General features: G+C 39.2%; 1 non-coding gene and 1 pseudogene across 1 annotated transcript; one reads left to right on the forward strand and one right to left on the reverse strand.

The window, feature by feature from the left end:
• The window catches only part of LOC110542639 (eyes absent homolog 3-like), an 84,974-nt pseudogene that overhangs the window by 52,035 nt on the left and 9,746 nt on the right, over positions 1-23,193 (reverse strand).
• LOC132646925 (U6atac minor spliceosomal RNA) lies at positions 15,861-15,987 on the forward strand. The gene has a single exon (XR_009585252.1). It is a non-coding gene; the product is annotated as a U6atac minor spliceosomal RNA (small nuclear RNA).

Consider the following 23,193-nt stretch of genomic DNA (forward strand, 5'->3'; position numbering starts at 1 on the left):
CTCTGCTTTATGACACAGACTTGAAGTCTGGCCAACCAGGTGCTCTGAGACCCGCAGAGTGATGTACTTTTCCAGCTGGTGTCCTTTTTCCCTCCATGACTTTATCCGGAAAAAGCTGCTATGAAAGCCTGACCCTCATGGTCATAGCTAGGATAAACACCATAAATATGTGGCTCAAGGTCAACAAATGCTGAAAGCCACTCATCAGGCTCCACTTCAGTTCATTATACACAGAGCTGCACCATAAATGCTCTGACCACACTCCTCAAGTGTTCAGACTTCAGTATCACAAAAGGTGCTGTTCTGTTGCAAAGATGGACTAAAATGAACCATCTGCCTTATATCCAGCTAGGTTCCCTGAAAGAATGACTCACACAGAAGTAACCATCAGAAGATGAGGGGCCAATTCACACCCAAGAGAAAGATAAACTAGCACTGAGTTTATATAAAGATCTTGTCCAATGCCATTGTCTGAGGTTTTTAAAAGATTATTAAAAGTAGCCGGGAGCAGTGGAAGCAGAGGCAGGTGGATCTCTGTGAGTTTGAGGCCAGCCTAGTCTACAAAGCAAGTCCAGTACAGGCAAGGCTACACAGAGAAACCCTGTCTCAAAACAAACTGTTATTAAAAGCTTGAATATCATTTTTACTTATACTCAGATTGACAGAAACTAAGGTAATCTCAATTAGATGTGAATTTCTTATCCATCATGGAACATAGGGTAGGCTCATTCAAATTCTCCAAGATGGTTTCCTCACCATTGACAGGTTTTCAAACCCTTATCTACCCTTCCTTCAATGACAGATTAAGACTAGAGTTTGGCAGTATCTGGAAACAAAGCCAGGGCATAATCTGTTATTATACAATAGGGGGTTAAAAAGTAGTATACTGTCGTAGACTACAGTAACAACATTAGGACGAAGCAGAGTGAAGCTGTAACACACCATTCTGATCAGCTCTGATATATGGAGTGAGGAAGACAGGGACGCGCAGGCTATTTCATTTGGACAGATGGTGGGGCAGTGATACAACTTCCTAGGATGGGCATGTCTGGGAGAAGATCTGACTAGGTGAAAGACAGAAAAGCTTCTTACATATTACATGTGCCTTTGCTTCCAGACATTAACTAGAGATTTCATTAACTAGAGATTTGTGTATCCAACTACTTAATAAGTAGTTGGATACACAAATGAAATCAGAGAAATCACACTTGATATAAAAATGTGGGATTTGGGCATGATGTTCCACGCTATTAATCCCAGCACTAAGGAGGCAGAGGCAGGCAGATCTCTATGAGTTCAAGGCCAGTCTGGTCTACCTAACAAGTTCCAGGCCAGCCAGGGCTACATAGAAAAACCTTGTTTCTAATTATCAATTAATTAATTAGTTGGTTAATTAATTTGGAATTTGTTAACAATATATGACATTTAAAGTAACAATGTAATGGATGGGAGGATCACCAAAGAGGATGCTAGCCTAGAACCCAAAGCTGAGGCCTCCCAATATTCAAGTACAGCTAGAGAAGGGTCATAAGGGAAGAAATGTGAGAGAAAACATGCTGAGAGGGAGACTAGGAGGAGAAACAAATGTCTACTAGAATTGGCAGTATGACAGCAACTGAGGACCTTGGCAAGCAGCTTCCCAGGAAGAGAGACAACAGAAGCTACATCAAACAGCTGAAGAGTGAACGGGTGGAAGAAAGGAAGCAGAGGCAATTCTTTTCTGAGGTTCTGATAGATCATGAAACACAGAGAAAATCATAAAAGATGTGGAGTAAAGAGAACTTTTGTCATCTTTTAAAGATAGCAAATAGCAGAGCACATCTCTTCAGGAAAAGAACTAGGAAGAATGTGATAATGCACGAGTAGAGTGTGAGAATCATCATACCAAGTCTTGGGAAAGGCCAGAGGGGTAAAGAATGCAAATAAAAGGACTTAGACAAGAATACTATTCTGTTCTAGGAAGGAAAAAGGAAGCAAGACAGTATGGGCACAAACACAGGCAGGCCTAGAGATGGGGACGGTGTAATAAGGGAGCTTCTTGTGTGCAGCTTTTGTTTGAGAAGACAATAGTTAGGCTTGAGGAAAGGTGTTTTGAAAAAAGAGGTGGTGTGAATTAAGAGGAAAAGCTCATCAGAAAAATGCAGACTTCCCAAACACACTGAGTACTCACCTAAGCTGTGGTTAGGACTAGGAATAACTACTCAGCAGTTAAGTATGTAACTCCACCTAATGATGCTTAGTTATTTGTTCATGTTTACAGAGAAGAGGAAGAGCTGACTGAAATTAAGGTTGGGAAAAAAACATAAGGACTATTAAAAACTGACAGGTAAGATTACTTGGTTTTAAGTTTTCATTTTAACTCTTGAAAAACAGTCAGGCATTAGCCCACTAGCTTTTTAAATTTTTAATAAAATGCTACTATTTTTAGAAGTTCAACCTCCAGATAAAATTAAAATTACTGAGTATGACTCCTTGGATGAGCCAATCTATGATACTGCCCTCAACTGGTATGTCATAATGCTTATTACAGTACATATATGAGGAAGGGAAGAGGGACCTTCTAGATATATTCTGGACAACCCAGACACTCAGGAAAACCCCAACTAAACAAGAATAACATCACTTAGTTGTAAGAATAACATATCCACCATGCATAAAACATGGTACTTACTTTCTTCTGACATGCTAAGATTTGATGCAAGGCTGGATGTCTCAGGCTTCTGATCACTGACATCCGGGTTGTTTACTTGACTAGGAGAACCAAAACAAACACATTAATTCTGATGAGTTCCTGCAATGCTGAACAATAATCTCCACCATCTCCTCCTAGGCTATCACAGTAAGAAGTAAGTCTAGATGACCTCCCTATTCTTAGTTATTTAGCAACTAAGGTGAAAGGAGGCCCAGAACCTTCAACCGTCTACGGTTTTTTCATATCCTTAGACCCCTTGAAGATTTTATCTGACTTGGAAGCCCCAGCTAAGTCACAGACAAGTCAATTTTTTCTCTAAGATCATACATTAAGACAACCCTGAACATCTAACAGTGCTGTCACTTAAAAATATTGTATACACTGTATCCGATGGATCATAACGTAATGTGCTGGTGCGTATATATACTATGAAATGATAAACTAAGCTAGCTGATAAACCAGCCACCTTACATGTTTATTCACTGTGGTAAACAAACAAACAAACAAACAAACACATTTGAAATCAATTCTTTTGGTAATTTTGAAAGCTACAGTACTTTATTTCCATGCCATTCCATGTATCTGTTACTTTGGCTAAAAGTGTAACAAAGCAGGAAGATGTCTTATTAGACAGAGTGGGTCATCATCAGTTACAAATTGTAATTTGAAGTTTTTAAAGATTACATGTGTTTGTTCCCAAGGAGGAGTTCTGAACCCTTAAAACCATTCAGTTTGCTTTATTTCTCTTTTAAAAGAAAAATTAAGTTTGGCATGGTGTACACCTATAATCCCAGCACTAGGCAGATATTAGGCAGAAGGATCAGGATTTCAAGACATCTTCTAAAATACATGAATCGGAGGCCAGCCAAGGCTACAGAAACTAAAATGTTGCAAGCATGCCACTAAAACTGTAGAATGGAGTTGGCTCCAAGTTGAGTCCTCTTAATAATGTTTACTTTCCTTTTAAGACACTGGATTCAGTCACTTCCAACCACAATGCCATAGTGGGTGGAGTCCAGATTCAAACTGCATGTGATGACTCACTCTAATTCTAGTGCTTGAGATGCCGAGGCAGGAGGATTTATCATGAATTTAAGGTCAGTATGGGTTATAAAATTAGTTTAAAGCCAGGCTGCACAACAGAATGAGACCCTCTCTCAGAAAACTAACTTTATTACTGCTAGTGCAAGCTCTAGGGCTGGAATGGCAAGTTCATAATCCACCTTTCGAATACCTAGCTGTATGGCTTGAACAAGTCACTAATTTCTCTAAGCCTCATTTACCTGTCAGTGAGGACACAAACAGAACCCACCTCACTAGGTTATAAGAAAAATTATAATACATAAAAAATAGGCAAGTCTAGACACAGCAAGCACACAGTAATCACAGCTGTTCTAGTTTCTGTTTCCAGCCATGCACCCTTCCCACATTTATATCCCCCAATAGGAGCCTGCTTTACTCTTTCCTCCCTAGGAAGAGGTAGAGGCCACAGGCTCTACGTAAGAGAACAAAAACGTCTAATCAGAGTAAAAGTAGTTTCTCTACAGCAACATTTAAAGCTCTCGTATGACCTCTGATAGCGAAGTCTTTCATTATAAAGACTTTTCTTCTGATCTATTTTGAATGTTAAATTAATTTTTCCCCAGAAACATTAACTTATTTATTTGTGTTTGTGTGTTTTTGAGATAGGATCTCACTCTGTAGCCCTGGCTGGCCTGAAACTGAATATGAAGACCAGGCTAGTCTCAGACTCCGAGATTCACCCACCTCTGCTTTGTAAGCACTGGGATTAGTGGCATGCACCCCCACGCCGGCTACTTTTTTATTTTTTTAATGTAATGAGAGTTTTGCCAGCATGCATGTATGTGGACCATGTGTGCCCGGTATCCATGGAGCCAGAAGAGGGCATTGGATCCCCTGGAACTGGAGTTATAAACAGCTGTGAGTCACCTATGAGTCCTGGAAACAAAATCCTTTTCCTCTGCAAGAGCAGCCAGGGCTTGTAACAGCTTAGCCACCTCTCCAGCCTAGATATTTAATTTTTAAAGCTACATTTTCAAAGTTCAATTTTATCTCTGTCAAATGGTTACATTTCTGAATAGCAATGTACAACCCAAATTATGGCTATAAAAATTAAAGGGAAAAGAAAATAAATGACATGGATTAGTTATACTGGTACAAATCAAAATGTCTAAATCATTATGGTCACCTGAATTTTAGATAAAAGTTAAGGACTTCTCAAAACACATACACACACCCCCCCAAAAAAAAAGTTTAAAAAGTCAAGAAACAACAACAACAAAACACATGCAAGCTGGGCATACAAGCCTATAATCCCAGCACTCAGGGAGGCAGAGGCAGGCAGATTACTTTGAATTTGAGGTCAGCCTGGTCCACAAAGCAAGGATAGGACAGGACAGCCAGGGCTATACAGAGAAACCCTGCCCTGAAACAGAAAGAAAGAAAGAAAGAAAGAAAGAAAGAAAGAAAGAAAAGAAAAGAAAGAAAGAAAGAAAGAAAGAAAGGAAGAAAGAAAGAAAGAAAGAAAGAAAAGAAAGACTCCGAGAGACAAACAGACAGACAGACAAAAAGTTGAGGACCCTGAGTCCCTCATGCCTATTTAAGCAGAATCACACAAGGAAGAGCAGAAACTGGCCCAGAACTTCACCTTCCAATGCAATGACAGCTTGTCTTTTCTGTGTACTTGGGATAAGTCTGAGCTCCAATGTTATACCCACTGCTGCACACTATTTTTAGACCCTGAATCTTAGAAGTCATACATACTCCTCCACACTGAGCACACCAGCTCTAGAGGGCCTTGGATTCTAGTTTGCTTCTGGAATTTTGTTTTCAAAAAATCTCTGGCAGAGTACAGGGAATCATAAGAAAGAAGGGGAGTTAGTCTGATGGGGAAAGGATAGGAGCTCCACAAGGACCAAATATATCTGGGCATAGGGTCTTTTCTGAGACTGACATTCAACCAAGGACCATGTATGGATATAACCTAGAACCTCCGCTCAGATGTAGCCTGTGGTAGCTCAGTAACCAATTGGTTTCCCAAAGTGAAGGGAACAAGGACTATTTCTAACAGGAACTCAATGACTGGCTCTTTGGCCTCCCCACCCCCGAAGGGAGGAGCAGTCCTGTTAGGCCACATACCTGATAAAACAGGATCAGATTAAAGGGGAGAAGGTCCCCCCCCCATCAGTGGACATGGAAAGGGGCACGGTGGAGATGAGGGAGGGAGGGAGGGACTGGGAGGGAATGAGGGAGCAGGACACGGCTGGGATACAGAGTTAATAAAATGTAACTGATAAGAAAAAAATAAAATTAAAAAAAAAAGAAAATATCAGCTGGTCACATTATAATACAGTCACATAGTCATATTCTGATGTAAAAGGATGGAGAACTATAATCTAATAATACTAGAGGAAAGATCGCATGATGCATTTTTCAAGACTACTACTACTTATTTCTGTAGCAAACGGTTACATCTTAGTATCTGATGGAATAAAATAACTTTTAATGGAATTTCAATATTATTGTAATTGGCTTAAGTTTTAAAGGGCTTTGAGTGTATTTTTCTGTATATGTGTCTGTGTGTATAGTGTTCATCTCTGTGGTGTTTTATTAATATCCATGGATCAATACTTGTGAATAAAATTTTAATTTTTAAAATAAAAAAAGAAAAGAAAAATCTCCTTCATAGTCATATGAGGAGGCAGACTGGAAACACACCACCAAGATGGTGAATTAATTCTGGCACTCTGTTAAATGTTTAAAAGTGTCCCTAGAGAAATCATATACTATCTGAAAATATTATTACTCTCAGAACATATAAATGTAAAACTTTACATAACAAAAGTTGCTTTAAAAATAACAAGAAAAGTAAAACACTTAAACGCCATAAATTACACAGTCCAAATACCTTCTCACTCAACAGAACTCTTGTCTATTATCAATGATTGATAGAGAAGAGGAAAAATTAAAATTATCATTCATCCTTAAAAGGAAGAAAATTATTTTTCAATAGTTTATTAATTTTATTTTATGTACATTAGTGTGAAGGTGTCAGATCCTTTGAATTGGAGTTACAGACAGTTGTGAGCTGCCATGTGGATGCTGGGAATTGAACCTAGGTCCTTTGGAAGAGCAGACAGTGCTCTTAATCACTGAGCCAACTCTCCAGCCCCAGGAAGAAAATTCTAACTGGGCAGTGGTGTCACATGTCTTTGATCCCAGCACTTAGGAGGCAGAGGCAGGCAGAACTCTGTGAGTTTGAGGACAGCCTGGTCTACTGAGCAAGTGCCAGGATAGCCAGGACTACACAGAAAACTCTTCCTCGAAAAAACAAAACAAAAAAAAAAAAAAAGAAGAAAAAGAAAATTCTGATACGTTATAGAGACATAACTTGACAAATCATTGCCAAGGTTTTTTTAAAAGTATATATATATATATATATATATATGTCTTTTTTTTTCATTTCAGTTGGGTTCCTTTATTAAGATTGTGTCCTTCTGTTTGTCTATGAGGTTTTGGAGAATAGCTTCTGATGCCCATATCCCAAGATATATGAAACATACAACAATTAGCATCATTAGTAGCATATAATTCCTTTTTTTTCATTTTTTTTTAAATTTTTCATCAATTACACTTTATTCATTCTGCATCCCCCTATAAGCCCCTCCGTCCTCCCCTCCCAATCCCACCCTCCCTCCTCCCTCTGCATGCATGCCGCTCCCCAAGTCCACTGATAGGGGAGGTTCTCCTCTCCTTTCTGATCTTAGTCTATCAGTTCACATCAAAAGTGGCTGCATTGTCCTCTACTATGGCCTGGTAAGGCTGCTCCCCCCCAGGGGGAGGTGATCAAAGAGCAGGCCAATCAGATTATGTCAGAGGCAGTCCCTCTTCACATTACTATGTAACCCAATTGGACTCTGAACTGCCCTGGGCTACATCTGTGCAGGGGTTCTGGGTCATCTCTATGAATAGTCCTTGATTGGAGTATGAGTCTCTGGGAAGTTCCTTGTGTTCAAATTTTCTTGTTCTGTTGCTCTCCTTGTGGAGACCCTGTCCTCTCCAGCTCTTACTATTTCCCAGTTCTTACATAAAATTCCCTTCACTCTGCCCAACAGTTGCCCATTAGGCTCAGCATCTGCCTTGATAATGTCCAATCCCCATCCAGAAAGGCAAAGAGGATGGACATCAAAAGAAGAAGAAAACAGGAAACAACCTAGGAACCTACCACAGAGGGCTTCTGAAAGCCTCTGCCCTACAGACTATATATGTCTTTTTTACTATATCTAAAAAAGTTACAGTCCTTTTCACGAAGCGTTTAGAATAACTGGCAGACTAATCTCACAGAAATAGAGAGTGGACTAGAATATGTTAGGTACAGGGAAGTTGTGGTTAACAGGTGTGAAGTTTCAACGTGGGAAGTCACTAAAGGTTAGAGACAAGCAGGACAAGTTCATGTACACACTGCTGCTCAATTATTCTTTTAAAATGCTTTAAGGGATGTGGAATGTAGCTTGGTGATAGAGCACCTTCTCGCTATCCAAGGCCCTGGACTCAATTCCCCTAGTATGGCTGGCAGAGGGGAAGCTTTAAGCCTAGACATGGTGGTTAAAGTCTTTAAATCTCAGTAGTCAGGAAGCTAAGGGTTATAAGTTAAAGGCCAGCATGTCTGTCAAAGGAAGAGGGAGTAAATGGTAAATTTTATGTTGACAGATTTAACACTTACTAAACGGGGAGAGGGACTGCAGAAAATACAAAGTTAACAGGTTCTTTACATGGCAGGAAAACTAACTTCCCAGGAAAAGGAAACAAAGTATCCACAATAGATTTGGTGAGAAGCAAAATGCTTCTTTTTTAATGTCTTGAACTTGTCTTTGAATTAGGTAGCAAGTTCCCTAGCTAAGTGAATACAACAGTGGGGAATTAAGAGAAAGACTGTAGGCAAAGATGAAAGGAAGAAAGAATTAAGATAATCTTTAGATAGCAGGAAATCAGACACACAAAGAAGGGTGTCTAATTGTGTTTGAGATATAATCATGAATGTAAACTAAAACGAGCCAGTCCAGTTTTGCGCTGTTCTATTACAGTGTTATGGCGATAAAGAATAGATAAATGATCTGGGTTTTGGCAAAGTTGTGATTTTACTGTCAAGCAGATTGGAAATATGCACAGAACAGGTGGATCACTGGGCTCGAGCAAGGATGCACGTTTGCTGGCAAGCATCACACAGGAAAATGGAGAAGGCCAACACTTTTAAGGAACTGACTATAACTACTATAGCTCTTATAACATTATCAGCATTAAGAAACGGAAATCCTTTTTTGAGAGAAAGGCCAGTGGGTGATAGAGAAAATATGCTAGAAATGTAAACAGAAAGTATGGCCAGATTGGAAATTACAGTGCAAAGGGTCTGGAGTGATCTATGTGGTAAAAACAGCAATCTTGAAATTCTTGTGTTGGTAATGATACAGTTACCTGCTCAGATGGTCAGTGGACAACTGACAGGAGGTACAACTCCAGAAAAATGACAATCCTGATAGAGACAAAGCATGAGATGCTAAAAAGACAGCTCCTTTCTACAGGAGTAGAGCAAATGTCTAAGGTATCACATACTCAACTCATAATTAATGCCACGTTCTTTGTATTTTCTTATTTCAGTCTCTCCTTCCTATATTGTATATTTGACTGAAGAATGTATCATTTTTCATTTATGAGTTTCTCTATAAATGCCTGCTACATATGAAATGAAAGTAAGTAGTGAAGGGAGAACAACGAAAAAAATCTGCATACATATTAGAGGGAAAGCTACATTGGAGAAGTAATTGCTTGTTTTCTGAGAAAGGGTCTTGCTATATTGCCCAAACTAGTCTCTGGTTTGGGGTTTACACAGTCCTATTTTAAAGAGAATTTTTAATCTGAAACCAAGTAATTTCAAAATGTAAAGGTGACAATGAGGACCAAAAAGGCAGTTGTCAACAGAAAGCAAGCCCTGTACTAGTCAACATATGGTAGAGTTAGTTCAAGCAGATCATTAAAAAGAAGCCCAAGTCTAGAATACCTTAAAGTTTGTTCTCCTGGTTCCTGCATCTTGGGTTTTTTCACCTGCAAAGATCAGCACACACAGAAATCAGTGCAGTGATCTGATTCTGAAACCCTAGTTGTTCAAACACAGTTGGCTCTCAGTATCTCAGGGGCAGGTTCCAGAAACCTTCACTGATAGCAAAATCTGTACAGTCAAGTCCTTTATATTAGCATGCACAGTTCTCATGTACTTAAGCCATCTCTAAATGACTGACAATATAGAATATATAACCGTGTGTGAATAGTTGTTATACTGCATTATTTAGGAAATAAGAATGTCTATATAACATGTGTACTAAAAAATTGTTTTTGCTCATTTTATTTACCTTCAGTTGGTTGAATTTACATATTGACACCTGGTAGAAAAGGCTGACTATACATTAAGGCAAAGGCCACAGCTAGAATGTGCTGGTGTAGGACATACTCCCCTATACTGTCCACTTCATTATGAAAATTTTAAAACTGTGTGCTAACTTCAGGAATTTGATGGGGATGAGCTGCTAAACCCAACTGCCTCAGACACAAAATCATGTACATTAAATACACACAACATACACTTATTCCTATGTTTTCTACTCACCAGAAATCTGGTAACAAACGAAGGGGAATGATCCCATCTACTTAAAACATTTTTTTGTTCCTTAAATACATGGGAGCATAAAGCCAGCATTCTTCAGTCATAGTGTAACATGGCAAAACAGGAAATAAAACGGCAGACTCTCTTATTTTTTTTGAAAAACAGCATAGAGCAAATACTTCTAGCAGGCCACAATTGGCTAACAGTGAGGGGCCAAACCATCAATGTTATCAGGAACAACCTTACAAAACACAGCAACCCTATCTACAGATGGAGGCCCCATTCTCTCTGACTGTGTAAGCCTCTACTTGAAGAGGAGAAAACAGAGTAACTAAACATAGGAAATACCCAAAGACTAGCTCAGAGATAAAACACCCACTTAGCGTGAGCGGGGTCCTGCATTCAAACTTTAGTACCAGATACAAGAAAACAAAACAAAACAAGACAACAACACCTACCATACCTACAAAAAAGGAAGAAAAAGAAAGAGAGACGTGAGGGTTCACTGCAATTTATAGAGTGAGCATCCATAAAGAAATAGTTATTATTCTCTGGTGCTCTGAAGAATTTGTCTCAAATAGTCAGTTGAGCCATTCATATTCTAAAAGTTTAAACTGTCAACATTACTGCAGAATGTCATACTCTTCTCTAAAGTCCTCAGTTTTAGGATGCTGTCAATGAGGCGACAATAAAGCAGCACCTCCTCTTCCATTCCTCCCTGCCTCGCTGTCGAATGAAACAGCAACAACCAGTAAGCAGTGCACTTCTTTGCAGCTGATTCAAACGTCTCTCTCATTCACTGGGACTTTTTCAGAGATGATCGACACTGGCCTGGTAATTGTGTTTCTACGTCTCAGGTCACCCAGACAGCTGATTATGGGAGCACACGACTGTACTCCGAGCACTCAGAGGCAAAAGCAGGAGGACTGCCAGTAGTTTACAGACAGCCTAGATACAAACTGGGATTTTGTCTCAAAGAAACAAAGTGGGTTCGTGAGGTAAAACTTCTGAGTCTAGAAGGTCAGAACGTATTTAAAATCCTATAAGCTGGATATGGTGGCACACTCCGGTCATCTTGGCACTTAGGAGGCTTGAGGCAGGGAGCTGGCTCATGAGGGTCAAGCCAGCTTGAGGGCTTCTGAGTGAGACACTGCCTCCAAAACAGAAAGAAGGGCGGTTCAGGGAGGCTCTCTTTACAGCCTACAGAGACTCCCCTTCCTGGAACAGAGAGAGAGTGGCATTCAGTTCAGTCAGTCGTTCAGTCTCGGCGGTCTGGGGCAGAGGCGCTTGTTCTATCATGTTAAGGATCTCTAACCACAAGCTGTGAACTCATGCTTTCTTAGAGTCTGTACCTGTCTACTTGGCTTCTACTAGAGGACAAAGCTGTAACTCCCCAGAACCTAGCTTCCTCTATCTAATTCAAATACTCCTTTTTCAGATGCTGTTTTTGAGACAGGGTCTCCTGTAGCCCTTAGAACATGCTGACTTAAGAACATGTTAGGCAGCAGAGGATGAGCTTGAACTCCTGATTCTCCTGTCTCCACTCTCCAAATGTCTCCATTAGGGTTTCCATCAATGTGATAAACACCACGACCAAAGCAACTTGGGAGCAAAGGATTTATTTCATCTTACACTTCCAGGTAATAGTCCTTTACTATTTGCGGAGTGCTGCTACAGGCAAATAGAGATGGGGGCCATTTTCTCAACCGGGGTTCCTCCTCTCAGATGATCCTAGCTTCTGCAAAGTTAACAAAAAAACTAACCAGTACACCAGGTGCTGGGATTCCTAGTCTGCACGGGCGTGGCTGGTTGTTTCCCATCCTAAATCACAAAACAGCCTGCTGGAATCATGTTAATGAGTCATACCATTCTGTCTGCCTCATCTTTACGTAGAAAATCTTAATGAAGCTGGTGCTCATGTCTTCCCTTAGATGCTTTCTGCCTCCACACTGACACTGCTATTTCATCCTGTTATCTGACAGGAATGCTGTCATGGCACTGACATGTCTCTGTGTTCACACACACAGATACCAGGAGCACAAGCAAATAAGAAAGTGACTTTCTGTAATGATCATCACACAACAGACATACTGGCATTAAAGTGCTTCAGTTTCTTACCTTCCTCTAACATTTAGGCTTTGCATATAAAGTTATAGAAACGAGCAGAATGAGAAGGGAGGGAAGCAGAGCAGAAGAGGTGAGCCATTATCAGGTTAGTCTCACCGTTGTTACTTTAACCAGATAGGGAGTAAACTAACAATTTCTACTTCGATAGTATGTCAACATTTACGTAAGTCTTTCTGAATTTATGAGTAGACTTGTGTCCTACTACATTTAACACTCAGTGATATTATATTATATTATATTATATTATATTATATTATATTATATTATATTATATTATATTATATATTGTCCCGTCTATAGTTCAGCTGTTTGTTTCAACAGTGCACATCCTATATACTGTTCAAGATGATTGCAACCCTATTTCTCCCCGATTATTAACAACTCACCAAGGACAAAGAACACATTGAAAAGTCTCAAAAGGTATTTGTATGAGTTGCTGTGTCTTCCTAACTTTAACAGTTACCTTAGCTGAGAGGGCTAACAGAAAGGCAAAGTAATCACGAGTATGCAACTCTCAACACATAAAGAAAAAGGCAATATTCACTTGGTAATGCTGAGTGCACTAAACAGATTCCCTAGCATGAGGTTAGGCAAATTTTAGTTTAAAACATGCAACATGCCAGGTAAGGCAGTGCACATCTGTGATCCTAACCTGGGAAGCCAAGGTAAGAGCATCACACATTTGAGACTACTGGAGGCTGCATATAGCAAGACTCCATCTCAAGAACAAAACAAAAGAACATACAACATTGCCTTCTCAGAGGGAAACTGGTAAGGGGTCTGTTCTTTATTCCCATTTCTAATTTGGATTCTGTAAATATAATTGAGTAATATTCAAATCTCTTCAAATTAGCTTTTCTACCATCAACTTGTATCAACTTGAACTTGGAAACACTCACCGGTTGCTCTGGTAGGTCTTGCTCTTCTTCCATGAGGACCACAATCTCTTTACACACTTAAGTGACTGGATTGCAGGTCTCTGCAGTCTTCATAAACTGTTTGTACAAAGAGAGGAATGCAAAGCTTTATAGACTCATAAAGCATTATCATCGAGGCCATCAGAGAAGAACTTTTTAATATTTTGCTACACAAGCTTTCTACGTTAGTTCCGATCTCAAAATCTCAAACTTGCACGTGGCTTTTCGATACTGACACACTGTTTCAAGTCACAAGAGCTGTACACAAAGACTTCTGTAAACTCTGCAAAAGCCAGCACGTGGAGCCACTTCTGCTGGTTAGTATAGTGCCTAATGCATTAGACACTTTACAATGACAGCCATGTGCAGATAATAAAACAATTTATTTAAGGATTAGGGTTACATTTAAAATGATAGAGACTGGCCTAGCAGGTCAGTAAGTTATGATAACATCTAACCTGTTTTAATGTGGAACATTTACATAACTGTTAACACAGACACACGGAATCGCTTTAAATAGGACAAACTGGAAAATCAATTAAATACATCACAATCAACTATCTGTCTATATGTAATCAATTTAAATGAAAATGTAATTCTTTTGGATTTTGATAAGGCAGGTAAAGTGAAACCTTAAATATGAGAATTAAGGAAAAATAATTATGTAAAGCTAGGATCCAATTTAATCTGAAATAATGAACCTCCACTAAATATACTAGGTAATTATTGAAATAAACCTTTACTTTTCAAAGCCTGTTCCTCTGGTCCTAAATTTTAATCAAAAAACAAAACAAAACAAAACACCACATTCTTTGACCTGCTAAGAGGAGATACATTATAAAATCAAAATACTCCATTCCTACTCAGCTGAGGCTGGCTCCTTCCCGGACAGTCCCGCATCTCACCTGTGTGACTTCTACCACAACCCAACTTGACACACAGACAGAGTGAGTTCACAGCCCTGCCGCTGCGACAGCGAAACAACAGCAGGGCAAACCAAAGCCTTCCTCTCTGCTGGTACCTACTCAACCCATGCGGTTCTTTTGTACAATATAATATACTTTTCAGAGCCACATGTAAGAGCAAGAAAAGGACAGAAAACAAGTTTAAAAAAATACAAGCAGATGAAAACTTTAACAATTAGATAATAGAGCTCGACTCCCTCCTCTGCTCTTAAATGTCAAAAGAAAAACAGAGTTTAAAGGTCAGAAGTACTTGATGCTCAGCGCGCTCACATGTGGCTCATACAAAGCCTCAGAAGCTGGGCTGCAACTATGACGCAGACAACCTACACTGAAGAATCACAAAATGCAAAATGAAAGCTCGCAGCTACAACCTTCCCTGGACTTGTTTTGCTCAATACAGAGAAGCATCATCCATGTGACCATGAAACTGACTTTTGTAACTGTAAAAAAGAAACTTTTTATCTTACTAGTTTATGATTGCCTTAAATTAAAATCTCTTTATGGATTCTTGTACTATGCAAATGTACATTAGTAAATATGTGATTTCAACCCAATAAGAGCCAAAAAAATAGGATAAAGTTGCAAAGCAGAATGTCTTCATTCTTCATTTGTTGAAATGTGCTAACTCTGTTTTTCCAATCAAAGGATAGAAATGTAAAAACTGCAATCTGAAGTTTTTTCAAGAATTTGCTCTTAGCAAAGAGGGAGAGAATCTCTTCCCTGTGACAGGGTTAAAATCCATATTGGGATTGAGGAAGGTAAGAGTAATTCTTAAAATTGATAGTCAATAATGTTTTTTAACTTGTTTTTAAACACAAAGCTTATTTTAAAAATTTGAACATTAAAAGAGAATATATAAAAAGGGTAATACCTCTTAAAAGTAAGAAATATTACCTAAATATGCATAATCAAATATTCAAACTATAAAAAAAACATTAAACTCCTAAGCTAGTTGAGATGGATTTTGTAGTAAGTTATAAGGTAACTTTTTTTATGAAAAAAATAATAAATAATTCTCTCTACTTGTATTTCTTCTTAATAAAAGAAGAAAATAAACACTCTTGTTAACATCTTCAAAACTACCAATATCCTTCCTCTTAGCCTTTCAACTGAAGGGAATAAAAGGACAGTTTCCATAATTCAGAGAAAAAAAAAAAAACTTTGAAAACTAAGGCTTGATATTTTTAAGTAACTGGTTAAAATTATCACCGGTCATTTCCATCATTTTAAAACAAAAGCTGGCTGTGGTGGCACACACCTGCAATTCCAGCACTTACGAGGCCTGGGTAGGGGGATTATTGCAACTCTGAGGCCAGCCTAGGCCCCACAGGGAAACAGTCTCGGACACAGCCAACGGAAACAACCATACCACCAAAACCAAATCAAATCAAAGTACCATACAAAGGAATAATACAATTTATTACAGTATCTCCTCAGGTTCTGGCAATTATGATATCTGGAACACTTACACTTTCAAATATGTAGTGTTGTATGAAAGGAGAGAAGGTTAGCACTCCCCTTAACAAGGATGGAAGAGGCCCTTGGGCCTAACAACATGCATATGGTTAAGGCAAATATGTATTTTAGCAGATCTGTGAATAAAATGTATTAGTAACAACCAATTACATAATTCTAATAAAATATGCAGCTGAATACTATTGCTATCAATACAGTATTCATCCTTCCAATAATTTTTAAGTTGAAATATAAGAATCTGTTAAATAAAAGGATACAAATATTGTTCACATTTTCAGTATTTTATCAATGTGCTAAAATTGTATTATTTTATTTTCATTTATTTTTTTGTGATTCTAGAGAGCAAACCTGGGGCCTCACATCTTCTAACTGTACTATAGTCTACCACTGAGCACATTATAGCTCAGCCATAAAGCTTTTAATATTATGTCACAACTTTCTTTTTTAATTGACACAGGCTACATAACAGAAAGTCACACTCACAAGCAATCTAAAACAAACACAATTTTTGTTCCCAGTTTGAGTAATAAAAGCAGTACAGAGCTGCTGCAAAAAAACCTTAGAATTCCCATACCCATGGACTGGCTCTAGTTTGCATATATTTTTATCATTAATGAAACTTGACATTTTTCTGTGGTAAGACAAAGACTGAAAAACACCAAATAATAATAGCTATGACACAGAAGTGAAATGCAGATTTCAATGCTGTAAAAATGAACGTAGAATTCAGTCAACAGCTGAGGAGGTTACAAAGACACCGAGTTAATCTTTCAGGTTAAAAACATGTGGGTAAAGTCTCACTACAACTTTCAAGTTTCAGTTCTTACTACTGGTTTCTAAATACTTGCTTTATCACCTTCTCTGAAGATGAGAATTCGTTAGTAGCCATAGGCCTTCATGGAAACATACATCCAAGTAACATGGGTTCAGTGAGTTATATTTAGGACACATATGTACATACAAATATATATATGCAGGTCATGGTAATTAATGAAAAAGAGGCTATGAATCTGAAGGAGAGCAGAGAGGGTGTACAGGAAGGTTTGGAGAGAAAAAATAAAAGGGAGAAATGTTGCAATTAAATTACAATCTCAAAAATAAAAAAGAAGAAAAATACAACATTGAGAAGAAAAAGATTCCCTAGGATTTCACATTTCTCTACAGTGTCAATGAAAAAGTTAAGAACTGGTTTGATTCTGTCCTTTAGTGAGATTTTTTTTTTTGGGCGGGGGGTGGTTGTAAGGGTCGCACAATGTTGCCCAGGCTGGCCTAGAAACCCTGCACTCAAGCGACACCCCTGCCAGTGGTAGCTATGCCTCTGCTCTGAGTCACCACTCCCACGCCAACATCATTTTTCTTCATCTGTTTATTTTGCGGGTGATAAGGGGCATGTGCGTGGCAAATGTGGAGCTCTCCTTCCACCATGTGGGTTCTGGGGATTCAACATCAGATTACCAGGCTTGGCAATGAGCGCTGTTACCAGCTGAGCTGTCTCACTGGCCCTGAAACAGCCAATTTTAAAAACACTATTGCAGTTTTTCATGTTCATAAACAAAGCCAAATCTTTTTATAATATCACAACAACTTATTTGCAAAGCTAAGAAGTTAGAAAGTAAATAATTAGTAATGAATATTTAAAAATTCTAGATTCCTACTTCATAATCTTTCTTTTATAGCTGGATCAACACATTTATCTTATGATCATAATTGCCATAATCAGAACTTGGTCTATTTCAATGTCCTATTGAGACTCTTAAGAAGAAAGGAAATAAGTATATATTTATATATACTGTGCCTATGTAAAACCATATATCACTCTTAATTACAATAATGCAAAATATCTGAATATTGCTACAACAAAGGAACTTACAGGCAGTTAGGTATGCACAAAAATGTTTAAAGATTAACATAGTTCTTTTCAAATATCTATATAGCTCCAAAAAAGGAACTTATAGGCAGTTAGATACACACAGAGATGTTCAAAGATTAACATAGTTCCTTTTCTTTTCCTTTTTTCTTTTTTTCCCAAGACGTGATTTCTCTATGCACCCCTGGCTAACTTGTGCTATACACTGGGCAGTGGGTGATGCCAAGTGGGAGCCTGCCTGAGGTTTGTTTTTTGTTTGTTTGTTTTTTAGATTTATTTATTTACTATGTGTACAGTATTCTTCCTGCATGTACACCTGCACGCCAGAAGAGGGCACCAGATCTCACTATAGATGGTTGTGAGCCACCATGTGGTTGCTGGGAATTGAACTCAGATCCTCTGGAAGAGCAGCCAGTGCTCTTAACCTCTGAGCCATCTCTCCAGCCCCCTGCCTGAGTTTGATACATTTGCTTTCAAATAAGTAAATCAAGGCTTGTTCCAATACTTATATATTTACAGAAAATTATGGCAATAATAAATATTTGTGGGGAAAATAAGAATAGAGGCAATACAAACTGAATGTCTTAGCACCAACTACAAAGAGGACAGAGCAGCAAGCAGGACTCCAGAGCATTGTGCTTTTCCTTTCACTGCCCCACTCATCTTTATCTCCCAACTATCCCAAAGACACAGGCAGCATCCTGTGATTAGATTTAAACAATCTGTCAAAGATCAACAGAAATAATGTTACTGTAGATTAAAGTGGAAATCCAGTATAAAGAGACTAGAGGATAGTGATGACTAACATCACCAAATGTTACTTTAAAAGGGTTAAAATACTTGGTGTGTCAATTCCCCCCCTTCTCTCTTTTTCTCTCTCACACACAGCAGATTAGAAAAACACATTTGTGATCAAACCTAAAAAGTATTTAAAATCTGAGCTGCAGTAGTGGAGGCGGCAGGAGGAGCTCTATGAGGCTGGCCTGGTATACACTGCAAGTTCCAGGCCAGCCAGACTACAGACACACAACTGTACGTGAAACTGTTGTAAAAGTTGATTATCAATGTATAGAGAACATTCATATCCGATACTATCATTAATTACAAATACATGAAGAACTAGGCTTTCAAAACACTGAGAGGAAAATGAAGAATACCAACCACACTGCCCTCTAACAGAAATGAGACAAACTTATGGGCAACAGAATTAAACAGAGGCAGGGGCCAGAGAGATGGCTCAGTGGTTAAGACATATGCATAAATAAATAAATTTTTAAAAAGGTAAACAGAAGCAACAGATTAGCAGATCTATGTGAAATAAGCTGTAGTGCACTAAAACAACGTAAGATTCAGAGGGTAAAACAAAGGCACCATCTGCATAGTTTGGATAGATAAAGTTTAACTTCTAATACAAACTAAACCCTATCTATATCTACTGGTCACTGACGATTATGGGGCAAATCAAGACTGGGCATGTAAGCCCATCAAAGACTACAAACAAGGCAGTTTAACTGCAAAGATCACATCCACTAATTGATAAAATACAAATTAGGTTCTACTTCACATACACTTAAGTACCAAAAATAAGTTTAAATAAACCCAAAAAAGTTATGTGAGTTAAGAAGATAAGCCACAAACAAAGATAAGGGCATGGTGGCACACATCCTTAGCCCCAGCACTGAGGAGATAGAGGCAGGTGGATCTCTGAGTTCAAGGCCAGCCTGGTCTACAGAGATTTAGGGTAGCCAGGACTACACAGAGAAACACTGTCTCAAAAGACATAACAAAAGAAACAAAAAAGGAAGATAAATCACATTCAGGTCCAGCTAGAAAGTGGACACACCAAGACCAAGTTCTCAGCACAAGGAAGATTCATTTGCCCTAGAAGGACAAAGGGCAGGAGATACGGGATAAAGACAGGAGACAGAGGACAAGAGAAAAGAACAAGGAGGAGGAAAGGGCTATTTGCCTCAGAAGGACAAAGGACCGCACTGCCTCTGTCTGGCCCAGAGGCAAATAGAACTTTATAAAGGGAAAAGTGGAAGCCCCCATGTTAGGGTGAGTAGTTTGTTTGATTGGACGTGTTAATTAGGTGAGCCAAGGTGGGCTTTTAATTACTGGACTTCAGTACTTTGATAGCTGGACCTTGGTGGTCAGCCTCAGGAGGAAGTGACCAAATAAGGGACTAGACCTTGGTGGCTAGCTTTATATAATCTAACAGTTCTTAGCAAGGAGGAGAGAGAAAGGCAAAACCTGTCAGTGCCATGCCTGTCTGCTAGAGCCCTTCAATGTCACAGCAGGGAGGAAAGCTAACTACATTTATGAAATAAAACTAAAAACCAGAAATATGTCCCAATCTTTGAAAAACCTCAGTCAAAGAATTATCTGCTTCATTAATGATTAGTAATTAAAAGCTCTTCAAAACCATCCCGCTGGCCTGGAGAGATGGCTCAGTGGTTAAGAGCACTGTCTGCTCTTCTAAAGGTCCTGAATTCAATTCCCAGCAACCACATGGTGGCTCACAACCATCTGCAGTAAAATCTGATGCCCTCTACTGTCTTGAGGCACACATGCAGGCAGAACACTGAATAAATAATAAATAAATCTTTAAAAAAAATAAAATGTTAAAAAAAAATCATCCCGCTGCCCTCTGCTTGTGTTGTAAATCTGACAAGTTAACAATTCTGGATGGGCAAGGGCACAGACTTGTAAACTTAGCACTTGAGTGGAGACAGGAGGACCAGAACTCAAGATCATCTCAGTTATACAGTTTAAGAGCAGTCTGGACTAAGAGAGTCTCTGCCTCAAAAAACGAAAAAACAATAACAACAACAAAAAAATCTGTTTAAATCATTCATTTTTCTGGTTCCTTTGAGGCCTGTGACCAACACTGTTTTATTATTCTTAGCACTGGGTAGCACACAGCAAGTTATCAATAATCAATACACAAAAGAAGAGGTACATGAAGAGGAAGAACAGACTGGTGTGATAAAGGCCAAAACAAAACAAGCAGTTCCCACAAGAAGCCTGCAAAGGTGAGGACTTTCTCCCAGAGCTCCTACAGGAAGCTGCTAACACCTTGGTTCCTTACTGGCCCCCAAAACTGTGAGCAAACTATTTCTACTATTTTAAGACTCCAAAAGCAGGGCCAGACGCAGTGGTGGATGCCTGTAATCCCAGCACCTGGGAGGCAGAGGCAGACAGACAGATCTCTGTGAGTTCAAGGCCACAAATCCTGTCCAGAACAGCCAAGGCTCCAAGGCTACAGAGAAACCCTGTCTTGAGAAAAAAAAAAAAAAAAAAACCAAACAACTTCAAGGCATTGGTAGCACATACCTTTGATCCCGGAACTAGGGAGGCCAGTCGACAAAGAGTTCCAGGACAGACAGGGCTACAGAGAAACTGGGTGGGGGGAGGGGGCTATTTGTCACAGAAGACACAGAGAACAAATAGAAAAGAATTTTGGGTTTTGCTTGTTTTCTTATTTCTCTCTGGGCTTGCTGGCTATATCCTATTGAGTGAAATACACAAGCTGGGGGAAAAAATGGAAAATGAAAAAAGATGTGGAAATAACAGAAAGTGGCTGTATATCCAACTGACCAAATACTTCTAAACAAAGCAGGAAGCTGGGTGTGGTGGCACATGTCTGCAACCCCAGGACCTGGTAGGCAGAAGAGTTGGGAGTTCAGGGTCACCCTGCGCTACATGTTACAAATGTTCTTCAAAACACATTTTCCTAGGGAGACTGGCCCGTTAACTGGGTACTATTGAGAAGGAAAACAGCCAGCAGCTAAAAGTGTTAAAAAACCACTGTGTCCTTGATGACAGCTGGAGGTCGCAAACAGACACTACTATTGTTTGGCCCTGGACTAAACGGGAACAAGAAGCCAGCAGCTCAGCCACAGGAAGCTCACCTATGGAGAAAAGGCCCTCAGTAGCGACTCTAGTTGACTGCCTCATCTTCCCCAGATGATTTCTGCTGAGTGCTGTAAAGCCCTCGTTTCTCTTTGTCTGGTATCCCTAGAGCAATCTGAAGATGTTTCGATCTCTGCTCCTCGCTGTTTCTTCTTTTACTTTTGCTTGCTAGGTATGTTTTTTTTGTTTTTTTTTTTTTTTAAGATTTGCTTATTATTTATACAGTGTTCTGCCTGCATGTGTGCCTCAGGACAGCAGAGAGCATCAGATCTTACTATAGATGGTTGTGAGCCACCATGTGGTTGCTGGGAATTGAACTCAGAATCTTTGGAAGAACAGCCAGTGCTCTTAACCTCTGAGCCATCTCTCCAGCCCAGCTTGCTAGGTATGTAAATAAACTCACTCATTTGAAACTGGAACACGACCATTAAACGATCATTCTCTGGACATACAGAAACAGCAATCTGGGCGATAGATGGATGGATGGATGGATGGAAGGAAGGAAGGAAGGGAAGGAGAAAGAGCGAGAAAGAAAAAGAGAGAGAGAGAGAGAGAGAAGAGGAACATAAAACACTTCAAACCATTCCAAATAACTAGAAAACTTGTCTACCAGATCTGGCATATAACTCCAAAGTTGGTACCCTGCTTTTTACTGTAACACCGATAGTTTCAGGTACTCTATTGTCTCGATAAGTCTTACAGATCTTTCCAATGCTTTAAGAATGAACTCAAAGCCTGGCGATGTAGCACCTGTGATCCCAGCTCTCAGGGAGGCAGAGGCAGGTGATCTCGTGAGTTCGAGGCCAACCTGGTCTATAAATTGAGTCCAGAAAAACCAAGGCTACACAGAGAAAACCTGTCTCAAAAAACAAAACAAAACAAGAAAAGAATGAACTCAAATACCAGTATTTGTAAAACACCCATTCAAACCGACCAAGTATAGTGGTGCACACCTTTAATCCCAGCACTAGGAAGACATAGTTCCAGACCAGCCAAAGCTACACAGCTAAACCCTGGCTCAAAAATAACCAATCAAGCAAAAGACTACCCACCTGCAAGACATACTTGGCTTGAGAAAAAAAAAGTTACTGTATTTACTGCAATTTACTTTTACCGATGTGAAAGTTCCCTTCTCTGGTTGATCTTTACCATTTACCAATTAGAGGCAAACTATAAAGACTGAAGCATATTTTTCTATCTTAATGAAGTTCATGTTTATCTTTTTGAGTTTTGAGAGACTTAGGCAGCCATTTTATGGCAGCTACAAAATAGTATGCTTCTCCATAAAAGCATTTACTAAACATTCAGTTGTTTAAAAAAATTTTAAGCCAGGATTTCAAGTAGCCAAGGGTACCCTTGAACTCCTAATCCTCCTACCTCAGCCTCCCAAGTAAACGGATTACAAGTATAAGCCATCAAACCTGGCTTAACTGTTAATTTTGTAACACTGGAACTACCGGCTATGACCTCAAAGGCCACTTCTAAAGTTCTCCAGTCTCCCAAAACAGTGCCACCAGCTGGAGAACAAGTCATGGCTACCTCTCACAATATTAATTTCC

The sequence above is a fragment of the Meriones unguiculatus genome, chromosome 12 (assembly GCF_030254825.1).
Source record: "Meriones unguiculatus strain TT.TT164.6M chromosome 12, Bangor_MerUng_6.1, whole genome shotgun sequence".
NCBI lineage: Eukaryota > Metazoa > Chordata > Mammalia > Rodentia > Muridae > Meriones > Meriones unguiculatus.